At 37.9% G+C, this 20,140-nt stretch overlaps 1 long non-coding RNA gene across 1 annotated transcript in view; it reads right to left on the bottom strand.

Annotated features, from left to right (window-relative positions):
* The window catches only part of LOC148125405 (uncharacterized), a 37,065-nt gene extending 19,199 nt beyond the window's left edge, over nucleotides 1-17,866 (bottom strand). Inside the window, exons 1-4 of the long non-coding RNA XR_015744060.1 lie at nucleotides 17,625-17,866; nucleotides 15,105-15,216; nucleotides 13,625-14,077; nucleotides 6,679-6,771 (exon numbers count right to left, since the gene is read on the bottom strand). This is a non-coding gene — a long non-coding RNA (uncharacterized LOC148125405). The remainder of the gene's footprint in view (nucleotides 1-6,678; nucleotides 6,772-13,624; nucleotides 14,078-15,104; nucleotides 15,217-17,624) is intronic.
* Nucleotides 17,867-20,140: the final 2,274 nt, after the last annotated feature.

The following is a 20,140-nucleotide window of genomic DNA, read 5'->3' as shown; positions in this document are numbered from 1 at the left end:
AAAAGGGGAGAAAAATCATTTGCATTGCCTTAAACTTAATGAAATCAAAGAAGCAGGTAAGAGGTTTCTATATCAGCAAAGAATCTGATGACAGAATAAGTTACCTATATATTCCCCAATCCAGTAAAAAAAAAAAATAGTGCATACGTAGGTGTAGCTGCTGATAATTGCTCCAAGCTAAAACAAAGTAATCTATGTATTTTCTCTGGGAAGCTTACCAACATGAAATAATACAATGCAGTTCTAAAACAATAACCATAAAAGCAATAGTGATAGCAGACCAATTTTATAGCATCAATCAAAACACAGGCTAGATAATGTCTGTTAAAAATTCAGATCACAACAATATAAAATATCTTTATCCAGTACCAAAATGTCCATAAAAAAGATACAATTTTTCCAGAATTGGACAATTGCCAGCAAAATACCTTCTCCAGAGCAACTATTGAGTAGTTTTCAGATTTTTCCTCACAGAGCCACAGATCCTTTGGCTGCTCCCCTCACTTTACTTATTCGTTCATGTTGCTGCTATGATGGGGAAATCTAAGGATTTGGGTGCTTAAATTTGTAAACTGCATTTGGTTTGTGGATGGCTTCCAGGGATGTCTTTTTAAAGGTCAATGCAAGCGTGTTAAAATTACTAGACATTTAACTCACCTCTTCTGTTTTAAAAAAACATGCTTACAAAAATCACTGCTGAAGATTTTACGATATTGGAGAATTCTGGGGACCACAAAATTACTCTGGTGCGTCAAGAGCTGTTTGGTCATGGTTCTCTTATGTCTTGATCTAGGGAGAGAAGAGAACAGTCGGAACTCTGAAATTACTCCCCAGCAGTAATCATTAGACCAGAAAGTAGACGAGGCTTCTAGTGAGTGGTTTCTTCACTCTGGTGGGATATATTATAAAAAGTGAGTTCATGGACATGTACTTATGGTTTTGATAGCAAAGGAGGAGTAGTTTGCTACTCTTGCCCTCTTATGGAACAATTTTGGGGTGTGTGGGTTAGGGAAGATATCTCCCAGACAAGTTAACCAAGTTTTTATCAATTCAGTACTATCTGCATGTCAGGGAGATTCTGTGGAGTGAAAGCAATTAGCCAAAGTTAAATACTGAGATTCCGTGGTTGGTGGTGAACTTGACTTTGTGTCTGTTGAATTATCATCTAATGTTTTGACCACTACATCCTGCTGGCTCTCAAAAACAGTATAGCTTTGATATACATCCATCAATTTCTACGCAGAGTTTGAGATATGCAAATCTTCCCATCCTCATCTTTCTCTGTAAAACTGACATATCAGAAATCCATTTAAAGACAAGCCTCAACTTAAATTAGTTCTTTTGGCCAGAGAGATAGCAATAGCACTTAGATTTATATACCACTTTATAGTGCTTTAAAGCCCTCTCTAAGCGGTTTACAGAGTCAGCATATTGCCCCCAACAATTTGGGTCCTAATTTTACCCACCTGGGAAGGATGGAAGGCTGAGTCAACCTTGAGCCTGGTGGGATTTGAACTGCCTAATTGTAGGCAGCTGGCTGGAGAAATAGCTTGCAGTACTGCACTCTAACCACTGCGCTACAGAGGCTCCTGTGATGTTTGAGCCTACCTGTGTTAACAGTTAAAGATCTGTGGCAAAACAAAGATTGGGTCTGGTGGAAGTTGCCAGACATTTCAACTCAAATTATATCTGCCTTGAGGAATAACAGGTTGTACAAGGCAGCACAATGGTCTTTGTTAAATGGAGAATGAGCTTTCAGTCTGATCCTACCTAATGCTCTTTCTGCCCTAAAAGTGTGAATCAATGCAAAAATAATTCAATATTTGATTACAATATCGTGAAAGGATTCAAATCGAATCAATCAACACTGTGTGTGTGTGTGTGTGTGTGTGTATGCATGTGTATATATGTGTGTATGTATCTATATATATATGTATGGTATTCAGCTTTGTTCGGGTATTTCCCCACGTCATTATAGTTGTGCTTTTAAAGTTGTAGCAATGTTTTGGCAGAATCTCATCTGCCATCATCAGGCTTCTGTATAGTGTTCGTCTGTATATATATATTCGTCTATATACATGTATGTATGTATGTATGTATGTATGTATGTACATATGTTTCAGTCTAAATGCAAAGAGGAAAATGCAAATGTAAACACATTTGCAGTTTCATAAGCAAAATATTTTCTTTGCCTTTGTCAGAACATTGCCTTAAACTCAGATTTTGGAATCAGATGGGATTGCTGGGATTATTATGTTTCCTCCAATCATAAAGGCAAACTGTTGAACAATGCACGGCTACATAATAAAACTTATTTCTTTTACTGAAGCAACTTAGAATATAGGATATATTAAATGAAATATTTTTTTTCCTGGGCAATTCTGAGGCCTTTGTTGGGTCAACTTTATAACAGATGATCCTTTTTTTAACCTATTGTGCAACAAGAGGAGGTATTAGACGTAATCTGTTGAGTCAATACTTTGGCATCTGAATCTTTACAAGACAGGTATAACCATTTCTGTTTCCAAAAAAGCTTTATCAGGCAAGATAGATAAAATCTAGAAACATTTGTTAGAAATACAAGAGCCCTTTATTTTGAAGAAATCAAAAGGAAATTGTATTGCTTTTGGCATCTTTTGCTATCCTTAATTTATTTTGTCTTTCCTGATACTTTTTTTTTTATTTTGAGACCATTTATATGCATTCTTTTTTTAATGAAGTGTTATTCTTTTCTTTTTCTTTTCTCCTGTATATATTCTTTTATTTTCAGATTTTCACTAAAATTGTATAGCCACATTGGCTGATTTTGCTGTCCTCCTATTTGAATTGTTTTTGGTTGCGCTTCTGGTATTTCTCTCCCATCTTGACTTTCTTTTTCATTAATATTGCAGTCTTATCAATTCCATTTATTATACCTTTTAACTTAGTATAGAGTGCCCTTTTGAAGTTTGAGATAAGTGGCTATCTTATCTTACTTTACCTTAATTTCCTCTTAAAATTAAGAAGTTTATTCTTACATTTCATTCATTTCCTTCCCAATGTTCTACTTCCTTAACTAAATAGTCATTATTAGCTCATATCTCACATCAAGCACAGTTGTTTCTGTTGTATATTCTTCCACTCTCTAAAAAGACAGCAAGCAAAGATGTCAGTTCCCCCTCATTACTTCAATATGTTTTTTTTCTGAAATATCTCCAGATATTCATACTTAAGTTTCATATTTCACATGTCCCTTGTCCCTATTTGTAAGATTGCTATTTTGAGAGGTGTGATGCAAACAGATGTGACTTGTTTGCATCACACCTCTACTTGATGATGCTGATGGGTGGAACATAGAAACTTGCCTTGGATCCATCTGATTGAGTATTACTCTAGCTAGGTGGTAGCTGCCTTCAGATACAATTTCCTAACCATTCCAGGAAATTATTTCTGGGCTTATTATCCACTTTGCTTATTATGTTTCCTATTGGAAGGAAGGTGACCTACAGTAAAAACATCCATGAGTATTCTTTATAATAAATAAGTTAAAACAATAAACACATTGCTGCCTGATTAAATCCTTCTTCCATAAGGTTGACACCTGAGATCCCTATTAGAATGTGTAAGCCAGGTAGCTCTTGCTTAGGGAAGATGGTTCCAAAAATAGCAAAGGCTCAAGTTGTTGGAAGTAGAACTTGAGGCTTTCTAGAACAGGGGTGTCAAACTCTTCTTCATTGAGGGCCTCATTAAGGTTGTGTTTGACCTCAGGGGGACAGGCTGGGTGTGGTCAGGCTGGGCATGACCAGGTCAACATCACTCATGTTGGGGGAGCCTGTGGTGGCCTGAGTGCTCTGCCCGTGAAAATGGAGCCCTCCCAAGCTCCATTTTTGCTGGCAGAGGCACCAAGGGCTGTTTCCAGGGTGGCCTCACGTACCAGATCTAAACACCCCGTAGGCTAGATCCAGCCCCCGGGTCTTAAATTTGACACCCCTGTTCTAGAAGAATCTCTTCTAGAGAATTATCTATCTGACCTGCAAACATCCATATGGTCTCTAGACGGCAGCAAAGAAATGTAGAAAAGTATGGACATTTGCAGCCTAGTTTTATAAACTTGGAGTTATAAATTAATTAATTTAAAATAAACAAATAAACTTTTGGAACAGGTCCATGTGAGTTGAAGCTTTCTTCAACTAGAACCTTTTTTAAAAAAGTGCTTACATTCTTTTATTATGAGTAAGAGGACTTTGTAAAAGTTGTTACATTCTTTCAGGAAGGAAGACAAATAATGCTTTTCTGCCATTTAGAAGAACATTTTGGTCAGTAGGTTTTTCCTGCTCTGTGTACAGCCTGATGGAGCATGTGATAAGGAGAACACTTCTCAGACTATTAAAAGGCAATTGAAATCTCCTCCTTCTGCAAACCATAGAACAGACTTTTTTGGACATACTCACTGTTTCCTCATTGTGTACAATATTGCAATGTCCTCATTATAGCACTTTCTTTTGAGTGGGAGAGAATGGATTAAATACTATTGATGCAAAACATTTCACAAGTGTAGAAATTACATGGTGTAGAAAAAGTGGAAATGGGTTTCCTCCCATCTTTCTTAACAATAAAATCTAGGATTCCATGATGTCACTATTTGGAAGATCCAGGACCAACAAAACCAAATAACTTTTCTACACAGAAATAAAAGAAAATTGTTTTCATGAACTTATGTTGTGATCATTTTAAATGAATGCATGATGTAGATGGCTATTAGCCACGTTGGTTCTGTTCTACCCCAGTTTGATAGACACTTTGAATGCCTGTGAATATTGCACTGACATTTCAATGGGTTGGGCAAATAGAAATAGAGATAGTGTAGGCTGGTATGTTTTTGCGTGCTCCAACAGATTAGCCACCATTTTTTTTGCTTTCAAAAGCCACCTTGTTTGTATTTGCACAAAAGGGTGGACTGGGATGTTTTTGCATAGCAATCGTGTTTTAAGCAAAATAACAACTGCTGTGTTGACGCATGTACCATATATGGTGACTGCCATTTACCCACCAAGCATGCCCATATTGGTGCATTCATGTTCTGCTTTTGAGACTTACAGAGATATCTGGTTGTCCATTGTGGAAAACTGATTTTGTACCTCACAGAGTCCTTGCAAGAGTGGCTCTACCAGTGTGATGAGCCTTGTAAGCAGGTGTGGGATGCGTGGGGCACCTCCAACCCACCACCTCCACCCTAACTTGATTTTATTACCTGTGCCTCATCCCGCCTTGTACAACCAGATGGTGGGCAGGGCTCAATTAGGGCTTATTTTAAGGGTAGGCTTATATTAGGCACAGGCATGAAAAGTGGGCTACGGCTTGTTTTTGAGGTAGATGGTATTTTTGGGGAAACATGGTAGCATTTATATCCCTGAGCTACATAATCTTAGAAAAATGCTCTTCTGCATTTTGTATTAGCTTTTTATTCACTTTTTATTTTCAATATCTTGTTAAATTTTTATTTTTTTCTTCGTATAAAATGTACAGTTCCAGGAATGGACATAGATATGGGAAAGTCATTTTACATATGCTTTCTGATAAATTGTATAAAATTTTAACAAAAGTTAAGGTAAGTCAGCCTTAGATCACTAAATAACTATGCAGATGTAAAGAATAAAATTGATTATTTGCCAGCAAATTGTTATAGAATGGCCCTCCACAATGCATTTTTCCATTCAGCCAGAATGTTAGAGGTGGTCTGCTGTTAAAGTGTCTACTTGTATATCCATTCATTTATGTCAATAAGTTAATTTTGCTAAATATCCATTTTGAGTTTTAAGAAATCAGTGAAGAAATCACACGAAGACAGACATTTGTTTCTTAAGAAAAACATTATTAATTGAATGATAAAGATTATCTTAATTGTCCCATGTGGAATTCTGTCTAAAGACCTGGCTTCTCCCAGGATTGGGCCCAAAAGACATCAAATAGCAATTCTTTCCTGGTTTTAAGTTGATTTTTGCAGCCTAGATTTGGTAGTTCTATCTCCTACCCTAATTTGTCTAGTTAAGGTTGTGCTCGATTTACAACCACAATTGGGACAAGAATTTTTAGTTACCAAGCACCCAAATTTTGATCACATGTGACAGTCATAAATATAAGAACTCATTGTAACTCCCTTTGTAAATTAAAATGGTGGCTAAATGAATGCTTATAAGTCGAGGACTATCTATATCTAGTAAGATTAACCAGCCTCTATTAACATAAAAACAAGTGTTTTTATGCATTAAAGCAATGGTGTCAAACTCATGGCATCACGTTGCCATCACATGATGTATTGTGACTTTTCTCCCCTTCACTAAACTGGAGGTTGGGGTGGCTAGCACATGATACATCTGGTTGTGAGTTTGACACCCTGCATTAAAGGTAAGACACAAGTTCTTATAGTAGGCTATTTTCACAGCAGCTACAGATACCCTGTTATGTATTTATTTACTCAGTGATTCTGAGTGTCTAACAAGAATTATAAATCTTCCAAAATGGAAAAAAAATCACAATGTAATAATAAATACATACCATGCTGGTATCAGACCATATTAAGAAATCAGTACCATGTAGGTCAGTACTACTTCTATTATACATTCAGTAACAGAATCAAGGAAGTCTGAATGTGTTTTTCCCTTTCCTTCCTTTATCCTTGTGCAATGTTTACTCACTTACATTCTTGGCCTGGGCTCAGGTCCCGTTTATCTGGCTATTGCCTGGGTAGCAGCTCTTCCACCTGTTTTGTTCCAAGGCCATTCCCTCAGTTCTCTACAGTTGGGAACAAAACAGAACTCATATAATTACAATGGGTTTAAACACTGTTACGATCAAGGCTCTAGAGGATGAGTTTACTAAAAATATAGAATGTAACCTGGAATTCTATTCTATATTTCAGTCATGCGCTGGAAAATCTTGTTCCTGAGCTTTCAGTAGCCATCTTCCATATGGATTTCATCATCTATTTAATTTACCCAGCTTCTGGTAAACATTAATATAGTATTCAGCTATGTATTTTTCCCCCAGAGCATTCATTTTGGGTCAGGCAGTAGTCCTTATAGGAAAAAACCAACCTACCTCACCAACCTACCTCCTCTTGGAAGAGGAGACGATTCAAAGCAATTTATGGATTATAGTAATGCACATTTTGGAACAGAAGACCAAGTTGCCCATTTTCTTCATTAGAGCTCCAAATATATCAGACATTATTATAAATTTAAAATTAGTTAATGGGACAATAATTCATATTCATAATTTAGATGGTGAGTAAACCTCATAGTTATCCATTGTCTAGCCTGGTACAATAATCACTACTCCAAACAGGCCCCAAATTATACCAGACAGATTTGTATACTAGATAAATATATAGCAGTCCTATTTTTTTTTTTACATTACTTTGTAAGTAATGTGTAAGAAGTAATGATTTGCTTAGTTTAAATATTACATATTAATATTACATTAATTATTGAATGTTAGTTGCAGTACTTCTCTTGCTTAAATTGTATTCACAGACTGAGAGACATATGCACGCTAGTGTTTAACTAGCTCTTATTATCAGACAAATACATCCTTCAGATTATATCTAGAAGGTCTGGTTTAGCTAGTCTGATTTCATCATTACTGATGGGCCTCAGTTCATGCTTGGAAGTTTCACACACTGCCTGATTATTTAGCTGCCATTTATTGGGTCATGTTTGATTGTAGGAAAAAACAAAACAAAACAAAACAAAAATCTCTGTTAAATACCCGTGAAATACAGATATGTTAACTGTACTCCAAAATTCGCAAGTAGACAATGAGTCTGAATTAAATTCAACTAATAGATTTTATCTTACCCCAAACTAAGTGTGATCATTGCATCCAGACCCTACAAAGATATTTCTTGCTTCTAGCAAAACGACTCTGAAGCAGGGGTGAGATTCTACTGGTTTGGACCAGTTTGGGCAAACCCCTTGCTCTGAAGATCAGCTGGCAGTGAACCAGTTCTCTGTGACGAGCATGTGGGCCCATCCTTGCTCTGTCTTGTGCTTTATTCCCTTTTATGAGAGCACAGCCGATTTACGCAGCAGAGTGATTTGCCGCGCCTCAGCTGTTTTAGTCACAGGGACTGCAGTAGAAGATAAGTATAAAACCTTTTTGAAATGTGGAGCGTGCGATCACCGAACCGGTTAGTATACTGGTGGAATCCAACTCCTGCTCTGAAGTATTATATCCGACATGTATGAGCACTTGTGGGAGGGTGTATTGCGGATCCTTCCCAGAGAATATTTTGAAAAAGGAAGTACATTATTGTTATTTCCACATAAAGGTTGTTTAACTCACTTATATTATTTTATGTTACAAAAATGCATAAGTGAAGCAGTTAAACAAACTATCAGTAATTGCCATCTAAATGTACAACAAATATAATATCTTGCAAAATCGTGGTATATGTGCATTGGAGAAAGATTGTTCTCTAAGATTATAAAATGAGCAGAGAGTATCATGTCAATTAGTTTATGTTGCCTTTCCCATGGAAAGAATTTGCTTTACTAGGAAATTTATAACTTTACCTCCTTGAAATGTGTTGGGTATTTCACTTTTTATAATACCTGTTCTCTGCGCTCCACCCAGCACATTTTGACTCTTATCATTTTTCTTTCTTTGTTCAGCTCAGTTTTTCCGCTCATTTTGGATAAATAATCACCCTAAAATTGTTTCATAGAAGAATATATATTAACTTATGGATATAGGTTTCCACGCAAGTTTTCTGACGGACATGCATGCTTCATAAAATATGTCTGAAAGGTCTTAAAGCAGAGGTCTCCAAACTTGGTCACTTTAAGACACAGAACTCAGGAGGTTACACCACAAAACCTCAGGATGTTACAACACAGTCAATGCCAGGAGATTACAGCACAAGACCCAGGAAGGTCACAACAATAGAACTCAGAAGGTCATCACGCAGACCATTACACAGGTCGTTACAACACAGGAGGCTGATAGCCAGCACCTCAGCCACACAGGTTCTTACAAAAAAGCCAACCAATCTGCAAACATCAATTCCATCAACCAATCAAGAAATAACAACACAGCCAACCATCCCGCTTACAACAGAGCCAGCACACCACATCTCCCCACCAGTATTTATAGAGCAACCAAAAGCACCAACCTGAAGATGGTGAGTGGGACCTCATCAAAACGTCACCAAGATACCCTCAATCTTACATGGGAAAAGATCTGAACATGCCAAGATCTGCATACCTGTACCCATGAAAATCTATGAAAACAAATATATACACACACACACATATATATGGCATTCAGCTTTGTCTGGGTATTTTCCCATGTCATTGTAGTTGTGCTTTTAAAGTTGTAGCAACGTTTCGGCAGAATCTCATCTGCCATCATCAGGCTTCTGCTACATTTTTCCTCCTACTAAATATGGCTAAATTCGACATTATATTTGTCTGTGAAACATGGCTCAACGCATCTCTCCCTGACTCTATTACCACAGTAAGAGACTATCATGTTTACTGATCAGATCGTGAAATTCGTAGAGGAGGTGGTGTTGCTATCTTCTATAAAAAGTTCTTACATCTAAAAAATATCCAAGTTACCCAGGAGCTTGCTCTTCCTGAGACCATTATCTGTGAACTATCCTTAAATATCACAATTCGATTCTTACTATGTTACAGAGCACCTGATTATGACATCAAACATGTAAACAAGCTAAATACACTACTAACATGGGCAGCATTCTGCCCATACCCTTTTATCTTTCTTGGTGATTTCAATCTGCCTCATATTGACTGGACCCTAAATAAATGTACAACTGAAACCATACACGCAACCTTTTACAATGCTGTTACAAATCTGGGACTGGAACAACTAGTAACCAACAACACTAGACTAAACAACTGCCTCAATCTCATCTTCTGCAATAGTTTGAATTTAATTTACGGATTACAAACTAACGAACCCTTTTCCAGCAGTGACCACAATATGATTGACTTTTGTCTCAACATACGTCCACAAAAAAACCACCACAATGACGTAATCCCCAATTATAACTTCATAAAGGCAACTATGATCTTATAGACAACGATCTCTCATGCCTTGATTGGCAATCTCTATTCACTGGATGCAATACTGTTGAAGACCATTACAACATATTTTTACTTGAAGTCAAAAGAGTCATCAAACTATATGTACCAACAACAACTCCCAAAACAAAACAAAAAAACAGATTGCCCATAACAATAAGGAAACTTCAATCCAAAAAGAGATCACTCTGACGGAAAAACAAATCTGGTCACGTTGCCAATTTCAAAAGCAGATACAAAAATTTATGCCACCAGATAAAGACCGAATGCACCAATTATCACATTAAACAAGAGGAAAACCTTCTAAGCACCAATTCCACCAGTGCTTTTTACAATTTTGTAAACAACAAACTAAAAGATTCAAGGTCCATCCCACCCCTGATAGGACCTAATGGTAAAGACTGCAACGATGACACCATTAAAGCCAACATCTTTAACACATTTTTTGGCTCAGTATTTGTAAACAGCAATGGATCACGCCCAGTATTTCCTAGCCGAACCACAGATAACTACAATGATCTAATACATATTGATTTTACAGAAGACAATGTTGAAAAAGCACTTCGCAATCTAAAACCATCTCTATCTATTAGACCGGATAGAATATGTGCCTATTTCTTAAAAAAGCTATCCACTGCCATAGCCAAACCTCTAAGCATAATCTTTGAAAAATCTTTCAGGACCAGTTCCTTGCCTAACCTATGGTCACAAGCCACAGTCATCCCCATCTTCAAAAAGGGAGACCCTAGCCTAGTTGAAAATTACAGACCAATCTCCTTATGCTGCGTCACCTGTAAAGTCATGGAATCAATTATTAACCAATCCATCATCCTCCACTTAGAGACAAACAACCTACTCTCCAATAAACAATTTGGTTTCAGAAAAAAACTATCCTGTAATCTGCAACTCTTACACTGCAAAAACATATGGACTACACAACTTGATCAGGGCAAAACAATAGATGCAATCTACATAGACTTCTGTAAAGCCTTTGATTCAGTGGTACATGACAAACTACTCCTAAAAATAAAATCCTATGGTATCTCTGGACAACTGCATAACTGGATAGAAGCATTCCTGTCAAACAGACAACAAATGGTCAAAATTGGGAGCGTCCTATCAAATTCTGTACTTGTCAATAGTGGTGTCCCCCAAGGCAGTGTTCTAGGACCAACTCTCTTCATACTCTACATAAATGACCTCTGTGATCATATTAAGAGCAACTGCGTTCTTTTTGCTGATGATGTAAAGCTGTTCAATACCACAGACAATACTGCTACCCTTCAAAAGGATCTTGACTGTGTATCAGAATGGTCAAACAAATGGCAACTTCAAATCTCAACAAATAAATGCTCTGTCTTACATATTGGCAAAAAAAATCCGAAAATAAAATACAAGCTGAATAGTCAAGATCTTGTTGATGATCCAAGCTCTGTAAAGGACCTTGGAATACTCACCTCTAATGATCTAAGTGCTAGAGACCACTGCAACTACATAGCCAAAAAGGCATTAAGAGTTGTTAACCTAATCTTACGTAGCTTTTTCTCTGGTAATATCACACTACTAACTAGAGCATACAAAACATTTGCTAGACCAATACTCTAATACAGCTCATCAGTCTGGAACCCACATTACGTATCTGATATTAGCACAATTGAGAAAGTCCAGAAATATTTCACAAGAAGAGTTCTCCACTCCTCTACTCGTTGTAGAATACCTTATGCCACCAGACTTGAAATTCTAGAACTAGAAAACCTTGAATTACGTTGTCTTCGGTCTGATTTAAGCATGGTATCTAAAATCATACATTGCAATGTCCTACCTGTCAATGAATACTTCAGCTTCAACCATAACAACACAAGAGCACACAACAGATACAAACTCAAGGTTAACCGCACCAAGCTTGATTGCAGGAAATACGAATTCAGCAACAGAGTGATCAATGTCTGGAATACTCTACCCGACTCTGTAGTTTCTTCCCCAAACCCCAAAAACTTTAACCTTAGACTGTCTACTATTGACCTCACCCCTTTCCTAAGAGGTCTGTAGGGGGCGTGCATAAGTGCACCAACGTGCCTACCCTGTCCCTGTCCTATTGTTTCTTTTATTTTTCTTATATGTACCCATTTCATGTATTCATAACTATGTATACACTTATACTTATTATCTTGTAAACAATTGACAAATCAAATCAAATAAAAAATAAATAAAAGGATCTGGATGTTTTAATAGATTACAGATTGATCATGAACCACTAATGTACAGCTGCCAAAATAGCCATTGCAGTTTTAGGCTGCATCAACACAGGAATAGTCTTAAGATCAAAAGAAATGATGGTATTGCTCTTGTCAAACTACAATCACAATGTCCAGTTTTGGTGTCACAACACTGGAAAGAGTATAGAAAAGAACAACAAAATGAAGTGAAGTGAAAATAGTTAAATATATGGTTGGTGAATAATCATTAATTTTATTTAGTTGTACTGGAGTTTAGCTTTAAATAAAATTTAGTTTTTGTCCAGCTCCATGCAGATTTTGGTATCATGTCACTCAAAGGCCAGGTGTGATGCTGGGAAAGTGAGCCCAGGAAAACTTGAAATCCATAGTTTATGGCAACATTCCATCAGAATGGAGCTTCTGTGATAAAGTTCTACTTCATCAGACAGTGAAAGAGAAAGAAATCTTGAAAAGTCTGACTTTTGGAAGGACACTCAACTTCTTTGCACTTAGACTCAATGATTTCATTAGATTTGCTGCTCTTTTTCAACAGAAATGTGTTATTTTTTTCCCCCTAGTACAGAATAGGATATAAGGAAATTTCTTCGCAATTTGCTCTTGCTCTTTAATGTTATGGTCCAGGTATATGTTTTAATGCTGTTTCTTAAGCAAAGTTAGTGGAGTTGTTAATTTGTGAAAAAATAGAACAACACTGTAATTAGGCTGTTGGTTGACTAAGAATGCGACTACAACTACTCCTATTGATCTCTGCAACATACAAATACTATATAATATTGTACTTAACATGGCAATTCTCAACCAATTTATGTACAACTGAACTGCACTGGACATATGTTTGCTTAAATAGGCATTGGATTACTCAGAACTCAGAAGTGGGAGATTCTTGGCTCAATTTTTCTTAGCCCTGGCTTTAGACCAGGTGTGCTATATTGTTGCTTCAGTCCCAAAAGTCAACTACACTATTGAGATCATAATAGCAGCCTAGCAGAAATGATTTTTGGAAGGCTTATTGAGGTAATGTATTCAAAGCAAAATATTTCTTAGGATTGAAAAAGAATGATGTTAATGCTACATTAACAACTATTTTTAACTTGGCCTAACATGCAATTAAATACATAGATTAATGCTAGAATATCATGCCTGTTTACCTCAGAGCAAAGTCTAAACATCTGGCTAATTGTGCAGCCAACTACAATAATATAAATGTATATGCCTCCTGATTCCTGATTAGTTTACAAATTAATAAAAATATTTAAAATAAGGAGACAACAAAAAAGAATAAAGATGGCAGAGAAAACATACCTGGATTGGAACAAGAAGGAAGGACGGAAAGGGGCATCAATCATCTTCATCAAAGGCCTGGATGAAGAGTTAAGTCTTCAGGGCCTTTCAAAACACCAGAAGGTTGGGGCATCTGAATTTTGGGGCAAACCTTGTTCCAGAGGCCAAGCACTGCTACCAAGAAGACGTATTTCTGGGGTCCCAATGGAAGGCATTGCTTAACTGAAGGAACCTAGAATGTGCCAACTTGATTGAAACTTAGAAGTCAAAGTCAAGGAACATAAGGAGGCAAGACAAGACTTTTACACATTTCTGCCTAAATGTAGATGGAGTGCCAGGTCAACATCTTGAATGCTGTTGCCTCACATTACAGGACTTACTCTGTTTCTACTTTATAGTGTTAAGACAGCTGTTCTTGGATCTGTTAGAATGCAAGAAGCAGACTTCTACACGGTGATTTCAGACCCCCTTTGCCTGAGATAACAAATGTGAGTGGAAAGTTTTTGTTCACATTGAGATGAATAAAAGCAGAGATCTGTTCAGATCTTGTCATTTAGTATCAGTATATCAGAAACTGATCAGAAAAGGAACACTCACAAGGGGGACATCAGCAGTGTGTCAATAACGTGATTACACATGTTAGTGCCTTCATGTATCCAAAGGACCACTTGATCATATTTGGAATTCCAGAATAAATAGGAAGACTTTTAGATCTAGAGTGGTAAACTTTAAAGACGTACTTTTGATAGGTTCTCCATGTAGTAACTTGTTAGATTCCTAGTAGTTCTTGACACAATTATACTGTAATGTGTAATTTATATTATATTCACTATAAAATACTAGGATGGGAGATAATTATTTGGGGAATATACTGCTGACTTCACTGAACTGCTGCTCTTAAATTTCAGAGCTGTATATATTACAGAAGATTTTCTTGGGCTTATTTGACATTTCTTTCCTTTTTAAATAACATGCTGCTTAAAACTTCTTCTAGCTATTGGAAGGGGAAAAAGGGGAGAGAGAAAGTATCAGTACTTGAGGCAAATCTTTGGCAAGCTCCCAGTCAGAAACAGATTTGCATTTTGCAGCGGATTGGAAAAAGATAATTCTGACTGGAATTGCCCAGGAATTGAACTTTTCAGCATTATGCAAACACAGACTGTACTCCTATAGCTGCAAATGACTTCACTGAAATTACGAGTGATATTGAGAACCAGTTGCCCATAAATTACAAGATGGTGGAATCACCATCTGAGGTTTATTCAAGACTACATATTTCAAAACCTTAAATGTTTACATTTTAATGAATCGTTCCCATATTTACAGATGAATAAACTATAAGAACGCTTGATGGACAAATCTTTCCATAGATTTAAATGGAGTTAAGTGTTCTTGCTCTGTTCATGATACAGGTAGTCCTCGACTTACAACAGTTCATTTAGTGACCATTTGAAGTTATAACGGCACTGAAAAAAGTGATGTGACTCTTATTCATACTTACGACCGCTGTGGCATCCTCATGGTCACAGATTGAAATTTAGATGTTTGGCAACTGGTTCACATTTATGATGGTTGCAGTATCCCAGGGTCATGTGATCAGCTTTTACAACCTTCTGAAAAGCAAAGTCAATGGGTAAGATAGATTCTTTTAACAATTACTTTAGTTTAGTTTAGTTTACTTTATTGTCATTGCACCTCGTACAATGAAATCAAACACCATCTTCAGTGCACATCATGACCATGAACATAAACACATATTCTTCACACTCCACACATTGAACCGAAAACCCCCGACACCGCACCAACACTGCACTATACAGTAGAATTCAAAAGAGCTACTGCCCTGGGATAGAAGCTGCTTTTCAGCCTATTTGTCCTTGTTTTTATTATTCTGTACCGTCTGCCAGATTGTAATAGTTAAAAACAAAGGTTCCCAAGATGAGATGGATCTTTGAGAATGTTTTGGACTCACTTAATAAATTTCTTATTTAAAAACATAAATTCTGGGCTCAATTGTCAATGACTACTATACTAAGTACTACTGTACTCCGACTGCTATTACTCTTTCTTAGCTTACTGTCCATCCCAGGACATTTCTAAATTTAATTTATTAGACTGGAGTACAAGAGCTAAATTCAGATAGAGTCATCAACTGAACCATCTACCTATACCTGTACCTCTTCCCAAAATGTTTTTCCTTGTCAGAGACAGGGCTGAAAAATGCTGGTTTGCCAGTTTCTTGCAGATTTCATTAGTCTGAAGTCATAGAAGGTACCAAAAGAAAAAGCTTTCTATGCAAATACCATCGTTCTCCTTATGATTGTCTGGTTCCACCCACCCCTTTACTTTTGTAAGTATGAGGAAGCTTTCCATATCTATGACTATGAGAAATCATATTACAACATACAAAAGAATCTGTGCATAAAACCTGGAGTGAAAATGTAAACTAAAGTAAAAGTGAAAAAAAGGTAAAAAGAAAATGTTGCAGAAGGGAAATTCAATTCCCACTGCCAGCTGCTTAGCTTGGCTGCTTATGATTAGCATCGCATTCAAACCTGAGGTGAAGAACCTGAAATACAACGATGGTGTATGTAATTCCTCAAGCCTTGTATGCAGTCCTTGGATGAACTACAAAACAAGTCACAAAAATTGTAATTTAGCAAATTCTTGTGAACGGAAAAGAATGATGTAAAATATATATTTTTTAATTTAGTTTACAGTAAAAGTTAAGAGTACATGAAATGAAATGGTTGTCTTAGCTCTACCCACCTACCACTCATAAAGAAATGCCACTTTTAACCAGTACAAAGGTTAATTTCTTTTTAAAGATACAAAATACTTTTGCAAACCACTTATATACTTGGTTCAGTTATCTAAACTTTCTGGTGGACTGAAAAATCAGAGTTTCCTACATTTGAAACTTTTCGAGAAGGGAGACCCCAACCTAGTTGAAAATTACAGACCAATCTCCTTATGTTGCATCACCTGTAAAGTCATGAAACCAATTATTAACCAATCCATCATTCTCCACTTAGAGACAAACAACCTACTCTCTAATAAACAATTTAGTTTCAGAAAAAAACTATCCTGTAATCTGCAACTCTTACACTGCAAAAACATATGGACTACACAACTCAATCAGGACAAAACAATAGACGCAATCTACACAGACTTCTGTAAAGCCTTTGATTCAGTGGTACATGACAAACTACTCCTAAAACTAAAATCTTATGCTATCTCTGGACAACTGCATAACTGGATAGAAGCATTCCTGTCAAAGAGACAACAAATGGTCAAAATTGGGAGTGTCCTATCAAATTCTGTACCTGTCAATAGTGGTATCCCCCAAGGCAGTGTTCTAGGACCAACTCTCTTCATACTCTACATAAATGACCTCTGTGATCATATTAAGAGCAACTGCATTCTCTTCGCTGATGATGTAAAGCTGTTCAATACCATAGATAATACTGCTACCCTTCAAAAAGATCTTGACTATGTATCAGAATGGTCAAACAAATGGCAACTTCACCTCTCAACAAATAAATGCTCTGTCTTACATATTGGCAAAAAAAAAATCAGAAAATAAAATAAAATAAAAGCTGAATAGTCAAGACTTTGTTGATGATCCAAGCTCTGTAAAGGACCTTGGAATACTCATCTCTAATGATCTAAGTGCTAGAGCCCACTGTAACTACATAGCCAAAAAGGCATTAAGAGTTGTTAACCTAATCCTATGTAGCCTTTTCTCTGGTAATATCACACAACTAACTAGAGCATACAAAACATTTGGTAGACCAATACTCGAATACAGCTCATCAGTCTGGAACCCACATTACTTATGTGATATTAGCACAGTTGAGAAAGTCCAGAAATATTTCACAAGAAGAGTTCTCCACTCCTTTACTCGTTGTAGAATACCTTATGCCACCAGACTTGAAATTCTAGACCTAGAAAAACCTTGAATTATGTCTTTGATCTGATCTAAGTATAGTATATAAAATCATACATTGCAATGACTTACCTGCAGGGGTGAGTTTCTACCGGTTCTGTCCACCTCTGTAGAATCGGTAGCTCTGAAGAGCAGCAGATATAGAACCGGTTCTATGTCTGCTGATGTTTTTGGCCACCTACCCAGCCGGCTCATACCCGATCTTTATTTCCTGATTTTTCAACTTCTGCTGCCGAATGAGGCACAGCTGCAGTTAAAAAAACAAGAAAAGAGGGCTGTTTCAAAGGCTGCTTCTCGGCAGCAATGTGCTAATGACATGCTAATGACGATTGAAGGTGCGCGGCTCACAGCAGGCAGGGAAGCTCGTAAATCCTGAACCAGTTATTAACCCTGTCGCATTCTACCTCTGTCAATGAATACTTCAGCTTCAACCATAACAACACAAGAGCACACAATAGATACAAACTCAAGGTTAATCGCACCAAACTTGATTGAAGGAAATACGACTTCAGCAACAGAGTGGCCAATGTCTGGGATACTCTACCTGACTCTTTGGTTTCTTCCCCAACCCCCCCCAAAACCTTAGACTGTCTACTATTGACCTCACCCCTTTCCTAAGAGGTCTGTAGGGGGTGTGCATAAGTGCACCAACGTGCCTACCGTCCCTGTCCTGTTGTTTCTTTTATTTTTCTTATATGTACCCATTTCATGTATTCATAACTATGTATATATTATACCTATTATCTTGTAAGCGATTGACAAATCAAAATAAAAATAAAAAATAAATAAAAGTGAGTTTATAGTTTCACTTGGAATAACTCTTCCTCAATTTATGAAATATATGTCCCTTTCATTTTAAACTATAAAATACTACTGTGTTTCTCCAACAATAGGCCCCCCACAATAGGAAGACCCAGCATGTTTTCTAGGCATAAAATGAAATTAAGCCCCTCCCCCCAAATTTAGGCCTAGTTTAAAACATGCAAAAATGGGGGGGGAGGCAGAGGGGGAACTTGCCATTAGGAGTGCCCCGCAGGCAGCCATGCCTCACCATCAGCCGCTCCTAACACCATGGTGGAGCATGGAGGGCTCCCTTACCCGTCCCTTACCTGGGTCAGCAGACGGGCAGCGTCGGCGTGGCTGTCCGGCAGTGTTTCAGCTGCTTCTCAGGCCTCCGTAGCTTCCATGGTTCCCATTCGTGCTGGCACCTCTCTCGCCAGCACTGTCTCCAACAACAGTGTCTGAGTCACTCCCGCTTTCCCCCCGTCCCTGTAACAACAGGAAAAAAACAGTTTGAGGTACCTGGGAGCGCTGCATGCTGCATTTTGGTTTAATCCTGAGCGGCTGGGTGGGTGTGAGAAGAGCCGAGCCAGCGTCTCTGCTGCTGCTACCCTTAGTGCTCCAGCCTCGGGCTCTGCAAGTTTGCAAAAGTCCCAGTGCGCAGCCCATTCCTGCATTCCAAGCACTCAGGCTGAGCTGCAGCTGTCCCTCTCTCACCAGTGCCGTCTCCAATAACAGTGGCAGCAGCAGCGGGAACTGTGGAAGTTACAGAGGCAGCTTTCCCACCCGAGAAGCGGCTGAAACGCTTCCACGGTTCCCACCACAAAAATTGTTTTTCCTGTTGTTACGGGGACGGGGGAAAAGCGGGAGCGATTCAGATGCTGTTGTTGGAGACAGCACTGGTGCATGTGGGGGGGAAATTAACTCGCCCCCGAAAAGACGTCCTAGCCATTTTTTCGGGATTCAAAAAAAATAAGGCCTGGCCTTATTTTGTGAGAAACATGGTAGCTCGATACCCATGTTTTGCTACAAAACTATGTGGTTGAGCTTAGTTTTGGGGGAGGAAAATAAGGGGAAAAATATCTGCCTCTGCCTACCAGCATCCATCGGTATTCATGTGGCTAGCATCTTGTAAGTGTGTGAGACAGTTGAGGGCTGTTTGGAAACTGAAGCAGTATTTGCTGTGTGAGCAAGGAGCCTGGGCGTGGCTTAACTCAACTGTTCTGTAAGGTGCTTGGTGCTGTGAAACTAAAACTGAAACTGAAATTCCTCCTCTGGTTGTGTTTTGCGTTTGAAACAGATTTGTTTTCAGATGGGGGCTGGGAGTAGAACTCCTTAGCATCAGAGTGTGTTAATAATAATATACGAAATACTAATGCTGTGATGGTCATTTCGAAAAATCCTTTCTTAGTGAGCACCTAGAAGCCAAGAGGGACTTATGTGCCAAATTTCAAGTTTGTAGGCTTTAGGGTTCTGGAGATTTTGTGATGCTGTGTGAGTGGTATTTCACTTTTATATACTGTATATAGAAGATTGACAGGGTTTCATTCTCTGGAACTTCCATGGAACTTCCTTCGAATAACTTACTAGAAACAAGCAGGACCTACAAGGGAAACTTTCAGAGTTACTGACAGTTTAAATGGTGGCACACACAAGAGGGTTTCTCCAGTGCAGTCCTGTTGTGTGCCTTTTATCTATATCAGCTATGGAGGGAAGAGGAACTGCTATCTGCCAGTGGATGTGAAGACCTTAATGGAAGCCAACTTCAGTGGAATGTAAGAAAATTATATTCTAACTGTTACGCTGAA

This window comes from Pseudonaja textilis, chromosome 6, assembly GCF_049901715.1.
Source record: "Pseudonaja textilis isolate UNSWEBS1 chromosome 6, rPseTex1.2, whole genome shotgun sequence".
In the NCBI taxonomy this organism is placed as follows: Eukaryota; Metazoa; Chordata; class Lepidosauria; order Squamata; family Elapidae; genus Pseudonaja; species Pseudonaja textilis.
Note: the sequence above shows the minus strand (reverse complement) of the source record. Positions and strands in the feature narration are given on the sequence as shown.